Source organism: Toxotes jaculatrix, chromosome 13, assembly GCF_017976425.1.
Source record: "Toxotes jaculatrix isolate fToxJac2 chromosome 13, fToxJac2.pri, whole genome shotgun sequence".
NCBI classification, from domain to species: Eukaryota; Metazoa; Chordata; class Actinopteri; family Toxotidae; genus Toxotes; species Toxotes jaculatrix.
In genome coordinates, this window is record NC_054406.1 from 17860811 (window position 1) to 17870866 (window position 10056).

The following is a 10056-nucleotide window of genomic DNA, read 5'->3' on the forward strand; positions in this document are numbered from 1 at the left end:
GAGAGGAGGATGAACTCTGGCAACAAATGAGAACTGAGGACAGTTTGGTCAGCAAACACCAGCACGTCGCTTGAGCCGCACAGCAACAGATAACAGAAAATGAGAAATTAGAAAGTAGGAATTATCAAGCAAGTCTAGGAACAGTTGACTGTCAGCTACAGCTTAAAGAAGAAGAAAAAAAACCTTGAATAACGGAAGATGATTTATCTATTACTGTGATAGACAGAACTGAGTTTGTGCAAATTAAATCAGCAAACAAGCAACGGAAAAGTAACATAAAACTGTTCCATACAAGAAACTGACAAACTGACATGACTTTGTCCACTTGCACAATGACTTTCCCCCTCTTTTTAATAAAATGAAAGTGAGCCCTGTCATAGTATTGTATCCCAGTCCCCTTGACACGAGATGTTATGCAACAGAGTCTTTAAACTGCTGCATTACATTTGCAAAACATTAAATAATCCCGAATGCACCCCTGTGACGTCAAGCGCTAGCCCACTGATCACATTTATGGGTTTATCTGGCCAGCTGTGTGTTTGTGTGTCAATTCAGCTGTGTGGCATGAGTGTGTGTGTGCGTGCGTCCAGATCTCCTAATCTTCATCTTGGCTCAGGCTGCCTGACGAAACACGATTTCAGTGATGCAACTATGTACTGAAACCGTTACTAGGAAACCACATTTTTTCACCTGTAATGGATCATATACACATTTGAAGTTGTTTTTAAGCGCTCAAATTCCTTAAAACTAACAAAAAATAATACAAACCACCCTTAATTTGTACATAATGAGGGCCTATGAGTTTCAGTTAAGGTGAACATTCAGCGATGGTTTCTATGGTTTAATGAGTACCTAATAATTAGGCACTTGTGGTATTTTGAATGGGATTCTCAGATGATGATTAATGAATTGTAATGCATTAAGTTATTTCCATATTAGGGCTTATATGTGCTGTTTTAGGGGATGTTAAGGGATAAAAACCACTAAACCTGAAAGTCATGAAAAGCATTCTTTAATTTAGGCTTTAATTTTTCAGTTAGGGTTGAAATGCAGCCAAGGTTTTATGGTTTTTGATTTGACAGTAGTGGACAGAAGCATTCATTCAATAATTAACATTTTCCTTTGCAGATTTTCTCAAAATTGGGTTAAATGTTGTGCTACACTTGGATGGAAATCATAGACAAGTCAAATCAGACCAAGTACAGCTGTAGCAGCAAAACTCCTGCGTGTACTGAGCTGAGTAAGGTTGTGTTTTATTGCCTGTAAGTTCAACTTTGTAAGACACAGAATATTTTATTTATTTTTTTCAAAAGTAAAAGTGATGTAAAATAGTTAACTAAGTTTCCCATTAATTACCTCCAGGTTAGAGGAGAGCGTTTCAGACTTTCATATAAACAAATCAAACGTATGATATGTTTTCAGGGGTAAGTTAAGTATTAATTCGTGGTACTGTAATTCATACTGCATGTAAAAAAAAAAAATCTTTTTTCATTTATTAATTAATATGACACTATTACTAATACATGCCGATGTCACACTGTTAATATCTGCTAGAACAGTTTTGTGGAACAAACTTGTGGTTGCTTACTTTGCTGCCAGGTACTAGACAGCTAATTAACCTGTGTTCAACCGTGTTTGCTTCTGTGTGTGTGTGTGTGTGTGTGTGTGTACGTCTGTGAAGGGTGATTTAAATTACAGTATCATTGCAGCTCGAACACCTCCGATGAGACTTCTCTGACCTTTCTGACCTCCAATCTCTCCTCAGTCGTGCTGGGTAATTACACCAACAACTTTGCGTGAATATGTGTGTGTGTGTGTGTGTATGTGTGAGAGAGAAAATGATAACAAGCACAGTGTTTATATGAATCTGAGAAAGTCAAAGATGTGTATGTGTGATGCATATGAAGTGGACAGTGTGGGTGTTGCCGATGTTTGTTACTGTCTGATGAGATCTTCATATACACAGAGACAAAACCCTGATCGTCTCTTTACTCTGCTAATACAATTAGTCTCATTTTAAGCCCCTCGTCCTGAATGCATTACAGCAAATGCTTCCACAGTGACAGTAATGTTTGCAGCCAATTCCCAGGCTACTGAAGGGAGAACTGTAGCCATCAATTATGATTTCCACCTCTCTGTTTGGGGACTGGTGAATGCTGCACACAACGAGGATTAGGAAACAATATAATGGCCCTTAGCCACCTGGCATGAAAAGCCTATATCTAAACTGTGCCTGGCTATGATTCGGTAGACTGCAGTTCCACCTGTCGTTAAAAATGTAATTTCTCTTCCTTCTCCTGAAAACGCAAGAAAATGCAATTTCCTATCATTATACTTCTGTCCTGTTAGATTTACAGTTCATTTCATTTACTTGAGTTATTTTATGATTGCGTTTGACAGAGGGTTGACGGGTTTTTTTTTTTATGTGATTTTTAAAAATCTTTTCTCTCGCGTCTTCATGTGAAAATTGGAAACATTTTCCTTAAAAAATTCCTGTTAATATATCCAAGAATTAGTCTGAGTGTTCACACTTTCATCATGTCTTTTTTCTTCATTTTTTCCTCCATTCAAATACCATTAAGCCACGCAGCTTAGTGGGTCAATTTAGCCATATATACGCAATCTAAGGACAAAGAAAGACAGAAATTAATTTCCCCTAAAGGAGTAATGGAGTGGCGTCTGCTGAGCTGCAATCAGTAGGTCTCGCTATAAAGCAGTGATTTGTGTGTTTTAGTTGAGCAGGCTGAGAATGGACTGAGTGCACCGCTGTGCTTCAAATGAGTGTTTAGAAAACACACACCCGCCAGACACACACACTTTTTAGTAGCTGCAGAAATTAATAAGAGCCGCCAACGCTGTCCAATTGTCAGGTGGAGAACACAGCCACAAAACAAACAGTCTGTACCGCTTGTCGTGTGTGTGTCAGTGTGCGGGCTGGTGGGTTTGGTGGTGTGTAAGAAGAAAAGCCTGGAAGAGATTTAAGATTTAATTGGAGAGATAAAGATGCCTTAATTACAGCAACTAATGGTTCCTGATGACACATTGAGCAAACCCTCACCTTAATTAGCTTATAGCAAAAGTGAACAAAAAGTAAGTGAATAAAAGAAAAGTTTTTTTCAGAGAGCACATCGAAGCAGTTCAGACCAAGAAACCATTTGAGTTTGGAACATTTCTAAAGGACTTGGGAGTGATCAGGCCCACGCACTGAATCACTGTGCTTTATTAGTTTATATGCTTTGAATCGTTGGTGAAGATGACAGAAACTAATGCCAAGAAAGTGGAAATGAATCCCCTTTGTAATCTTTGTGGAAACATCACAAAACTACTGAGGCAAACTCGTAACACCATCATCGCTGATTTTACACGTGAGCCCAACCTGCCCAACGGTGTTCAGTTTTGTTAATGACAAAAACGTTTGCTATCAAACAGACTTGGTTTAAGTTCTTGGTTTAGCTCTTACATGAGTAAAATTCATCATGCCTGTTCAGCATTGTTGGCTTCTATGGGCTATGGACTTCCGACATGGCTGCCAGAGGAGATGTTAGATCATGGGCCTTCCTCAAACCAGACTCTCCCCACTCCCCCTCCGTCACTGAGTGCACGTCACAGCTGAATGAAGCACCCTTCATTAAGGTGTCAGGTATAAATACAGCGGCGAGCTTCAGGATGATCTTCCCCATCTCCGGAGGAAACAGGAACTGTCCCAACTTTTCGTAACCATGGTTTCGTATCAGTATATTATACACAGCGCTAATAATAGGCTACATAAGTAACAGTGTGGGCAGTGAGGTGGCAGACTCATTACAGTCACTCCACAGTAGGCCTAAGGCTATTGAGCAAAATATAACTTACTCCAAAGCTTCTTTGGTAACATTTCTTTTTTTTTTTTGTAAACATCTTTTCATTTTAACTGTTTATAAGCTGCTTGGTTTTTGCAGCAGTCCCTTACATTTCACTTTCAAATGAACATGTCTACCGTTTCCTAGACTAGAGAAGAGTATATTTGTTACTAAACAGAATGTAACCTCAAAGTTAATGTCTGTATAATTAAATGCCTCTTTTGAGTTTGAGAAGTTTACGAGTCAATGTTTGTCTGGGTAGTCACACAGGCATTGCACATGGTCAGTAAATCAGCCCTGATGTAGACTTGCTGTTGGAGGGTTTTTTAATCCACTTCCACTCCCTGCTATTTAGTTTATGATGGACTTTAACGTGGCGGACCCTCCTCATGAACACGCAAGAGGAGGGGAAATAGGGGATGATTTGAAAAAAAGGCCCATCTTTCAACAGGTTCAACAAAGTCCTTGTGGACCAAATCACAGAAAGCGGCAGTGCAAACAGACACACAGGCTGCCTGCGGTCTCTGCAGCTGCACAAATCCAACTCTAACACATTGACCCTTTCACTGTACTCACCACTCTCTCCCTTCCCCTAATTTTTCTTCGACCTAGCCGTGACCTGTGAAAGCTCACTGCATGCCTCCTTGTTGTTCTGAGAATCACAACATAGTACCAGTGTTTCTATTCTCACCAGCCACAGTTGTTTTAATCCCCTGAGGGCCCCCAAACCCAAATCCTAGTTCCAATCCCTCAGAACTATCCCTTTATCGTTCATCCCTCCATCCTGAGGCATAAAACACTAACACTCTGCCCCTTGAACATCTGTTCCAGAGCTACTAAGCGGGTCACCAACCTCTGGGCTGATGATGGTTGCATAGAGGAGGTGGGAGAGAAAGACAGAAAGGACAGAGACAAAGACATGCAGACAAATGACGTAACACCACAGAGAGGATCATGGAGAGAACAGGAGCTAAGGTGAGAGAAAATCAGATCCAAGGACGAGAGGTGCCTCAAGTGAAAAATGATGTTATCAGGTGGTAGAAAGTCTTTCGAGAAGACGAAGTGTAGACTCTTACATGGAGAATTTCTGAGTATCCTCTAACCCGAAGTTTGTGCCTCTTATGTATTATCATCACATTTGAGTCATAAAGCTGTTGTAAGAAACCATTTTTCTGAAAGATGAATCATGGACAATCTTTCAAAAACCCAGGCCCTGTTTCAAAGTTAGACCTTTTTTTTTTTACCCGGAGGCAGTGCTGGGCAGTGATGTATTACTTAGTAGTGAGTAGTGCAAGGGATTGCAATTGGAAGTTCAGTAATAACATTGCACTTTGCTGTTTGTTACTTTTACCCAGAGTTTGATTGCAGTTTGATATCAGTTTCATCTTTGTGCTTTAAAATGGACAGAGTCTTAGCTTGGCACAGGGACAGGAGGTGTTTGGAGGCGGTTAGCCTCCAGAAAAAGAGGAGAAAGTAGGAGACATGATATACCTTTCATACAAATCAATACCTTGCGTCATCACATAGAGCTACATCAAGATGTGTCACTTCTGGCTCCCATAGTTGGATTAAGAAATAGAGTCACACATAAGACAAAATGGGATATGACTGTTTTTTCCCGTGCAGCAGAAAGAATATTTTTGATGACTCTAATAAGAATAACTTTACAATGATAAGTTATTTGTATAGTACTTTGCAAACTTTACAAAGTGCTTCACAGAGTACTGTAATACTTAAAGATTATAATGAAAAAAGCACAGGATAAAAACACTGAAATGAAGATAAACACTAAAATACTGGCACAATTAATTTAAAGTAAAATATTTGCAAAGCTTTAATAAAACCTAGATTGTTAATTCTTAGGTCTGTGACTTGAATGTAATGATAATTAGTGAGAGCTAAGAATCTACATGGTGAAAACTTGAAGATAAAAGTCTCGCAAGGCTGATTCTGAATTTGTTTTTCATTTAAATTGCCAGTAGCTGATATTTTGTGCCAACATTTTAATTGGATTTTTTTTTTTTTTTTATGAGGACATTTTATTGCCCAGAAACCCCGAAGAAGACACTAAAAGTAATTTAATTCTTGGAGTTGGGTTAGTTTCTCCTTAAGGAGGATTGAAGCAGGTTTCACTGCAGATTTTACAGAGTGTTGAGTAAAATCCTCCCACACGAGGCCGGAATGACTTCTCTGGGCAGCCATGTGAAATAAAAAATATTAAAAGCATATTGACTTGCTGTGGTCGGGGAGGTACCGCCATCAGCGCAGAGGCAGATGACACTGGCTGGCCAATATCAGGTTTTTAATAAAAGGCCTGTTACAGTACATCAGCCCAACTTTACCTGCAATAAAGTGAAGGAGAAAGAGAAAGCAGTGGAAAACAGATTGAGATGGAGGGAGGCAAACAGGAAAAGAGGCAGGAGGAATGTAAAAATTAGAAAGTCTGAGAGAGTTAGAGAAGAGGTAAGTCCAGTGTCCAGTTTAACATTTTAGGGAGCCAGACTTTTATTCTCGGCTGTTTAATGTGCTTATAAGACGAGAAAACGCCGCCTTCATATCGCCTGCCAACAGCGCAGTCATTAGGGAGGAAGAGGGATGGAGAGAGAGAGAGAGAGGGGAGGACTGGAGAGAGGGGAAGATATACAACGGAGGGAGGGGGTGTTGAAGTGGTATGCGGCACTAGAATAAAGCAGACAGAGCTGGTGCCATGTGAAAAAAGCGGCAGATCAAAAAAAAAAAAAAAAACAACTGACAGGCACCATTGATTTTTTCCTTTTTTCTCCACTCAAGTGTTCTTAGTCTCCTGTCTCCCGTTGCGTCTTCTCAAAGTGCAGCAATCTGAGAGGCCACCTGAGATGCAAGAGAGCTTATACCTTTCATCCACATTTCTTTTCTTTCTTTTCTCCCCCTCCTGGTCTTCATGTTTTTGTCTCCCTCACAATTTACCATAATTTCTGCCCGACAATTTCCTTTTCTTCTCCTGGATCTTCCCTCCTGATGACCGACAGAAATGATAGCCCTGAATTGTCTGCTGCCTCTCTCAGACTGTGCCTGCTGAAGATTTGTTTTTCTAATTTTTTCCTCTTTCCTGTCACTACTGGATAATGACTCTAAGTACTCATGCTGCAGATGCAGCACGAGGTGTAATGTGTTGGTGAGCAGCTGAAATATGGTGATGTGGTACTGAAGTTCTGTGAGGTGACGTTTGAATAACTTTCTGTGCTGGTGCATTCAGGGACTTGCAGAAAGCTCCGACATTGTCAGCCTGAGTGTTGCCTGAAGACCGACATGGCCTGTCAGCGCAGAAGCAACAATGACACACAGTATTATCAACTGTAAAAGTTATCTGGTGAACTTTTGGTTCACACAGCAGACACTGAGCGACATTAGCATTCATGTAGAATTACGTTCTGCATGGGTTTTAGATCTAATTTGGTTTCCACCAACGCTTGAAAAAAATATCTGGCTCTTAAGCTGCTAAATGTTAAATGCTGCTACACTACGATCACCATCTATTCGCTAACTTTGGCTGTCGTTTGGTGCTGGGTTGGCAGTGAAACAAACTTTTGCTGGAAACGTTTGCCTGCAAAGTCAGGGAAACGTTGCTGATGAGAACAATGAGAGCCAACCAAAACAGTAACGTTGGAACCTGCAAAGCCAAAATAATGAGCTGCAAGATACTAAAATGCTCTGTAAATGCTCTGTTCCCATCAACCCTGTTCTTCTATACCCCACTTGCTCCATTTTGTGCCCTTACTGCCACTGTCAGGCTGGGAGAGGCTGCTGATCAATGCAAATCAATTCAAGTCTCAAAATTCATGCGTTTCCATCTTAAGAGGCAGCGAGAAAAAAAAAACAGACATTGAGGATCAGAGGAGGGAAGAGGGACAAGCGTGGAAGGATTGATGAAGACACAGAGAGCTATTGAAGGAAAAGACATTAATGGAGTGGTTAAAAATAAGAATGAGGACTGGTCCTCAGTGTGGAGCTCTCTCTCTCTCTCCCTCACTCTCTCTCCTGCTGCACTCAGAGCGTTTTCAGAGCATGTCCAAATTCTGATAATAAGTCTTTGTCAAAGCGGGAGTGCACACACATACACGTGTATTCACACAAGCCTGCACACACACCTTACAAAACCATTTAATCTAAAATCTTCCTACTTTCATTTAACACGACTGATGCATAAAGCGTACAGCCACTGATGATTTAGGGAGGGCTGAAAGCGAGGAGGAAGAAGCAGGATGTGATAAAGTAACATTTAAGGTCACATAAGTGCAGAAGGCAAAGGCTTAAAAGGCTTATGTAGTATTCACTTCAGAGAAGAAGGATGAGCGAGAGACAGAAAAACAGACAGACAGACAGAAAGGAGAGTTGGGATAAATCAGTCTTTTTTTTGATGGAACCGTGGTGAAATAACTACTAATGGAAAATCACACTGCAGAGATTATTCTAATCAAATTCAGAGAATTGGAAAAGGATTTTCTCTTTCCTGCTCCCCTGATGCATGCATTCTCCACTTATGAAAACACTGAAAACTGTATACCCACTTATTCTGAGTGCACACAGAACAGACATGCTCAATAAGTTAGACTCATGTACAGTAAGGTCACAGCTCGTTATTATTTTTATTATTGATTAATCCAGAGATTATTTTCTCAAATAATCAATGAATTGTTCTGTCTATAAAACATTAAATAAGAGTGAAAATGCCTATCACAGAATCCTAGAGCCCAAAGAGATCTTGTTTTTTCTGACAGTCAGAAGATACTCAGTCTACCGATCATGTAAGATAAAAAGTAAGAAGCAAATGATCATATATTAAATATATGATATTACACATTACATATTTTACTGAAAATTGCAGTGTGTAACCACAAGCACAAGAGTTACGGAGACCACTTCACTATAACCTGAATATTAAGAAAAAGAATATGATGTAGATTTCCTTTGGAGACTGACAGAACTATGCCACAATTTATTTTTAACTTGATGTCTTCATGCAATGCTAGCGATAGTTACTTTATATCTTCTAAATATAATGTATATTATAAAATGAATATATTAAAAATTACATTTAAACATTACTTATACTTGTCTTATTATCCTTAATCATAAAATGGGATCAAAACAAAGAATCTCGGGCAGGATCCCTTCCCAGTTCTTTAGACTGTTTGCCCGACTGAAGTATCAGATCTGGGGTTTAGTTAATGTTTATCCTAGTGAGCTCTCTGTCTCAGGAAAACTGGCCTCATCGATGTTGGCTGAGCGTCTTCGCCACTTCCACCCACCAGCCAGACGTTTAGCGATCCAAATTCACCTTACATGACTGGGTGATACGAGGGAAGAGTCAACTTATGCCATCTTCTGGTTGCGTTTCCAATAACAAAATCAAAGAGGTTTTTCAATGTAATATAAATTACTAGTATAATGACACTTTGCAACATTGAATGCATACCTCTCTATGGTGCCAACAGCATACCAAATTTTCTGGTAGAGCTTTAACACACACCTCCTTGTGGCCCTGCAGAACAACAGCAGTAGACCTCTTTTCAGGAACTCAGACCTCCATCTTAGGGAAGGCTGACCTCATTTATATTACATCCATTGGAGGGCAATGCTATTTCCATCTGGGTCACCAAGACAAGAAATAATGTCTCTCATCCCAGAGTAACAATCTCAATTACGCGACTGAAAACTTCAGGCAGTCCTGAGTGCCACCATGTATCCATTACGTGGGTCCAAAGCAAGCAACTACAGATCAATTCTCTGCTGCGAAATCAGGGACTATTTCAGGGCCGTGAAGTCACGCAGGTAAATTTATTCATACATACACCTCCATGGAGAACAAGGCGGTTTGTGATAATTGCGTTCCTGGCACTGGACAACAGTTTCATTTTCCCGAAACAGAGACTCCTCATTCATTCTCCTGTTCAACAAAGAGCCATGTTTCTTTTCTTGCCTAAATGGTAGCGTCCGAATACAGAGACATCTTATGACTCGGATCACATCTTCTGAAGCGTTGCACACAAAGCACACAAAGCACACAACTTTCTTCTTCTAATGATGTCCTCGGCCAAAAAAAATCTGCTTTGGTTGTTTTAATTTTTAATGAAAAAGAAAAAAATTAAACATGCACATGCACAAATATGTCTGCACACAGGAATGAATGCACACATATCCTTTACTCTTTTCATGCCGGGAAGAAATAGAAGCCAGT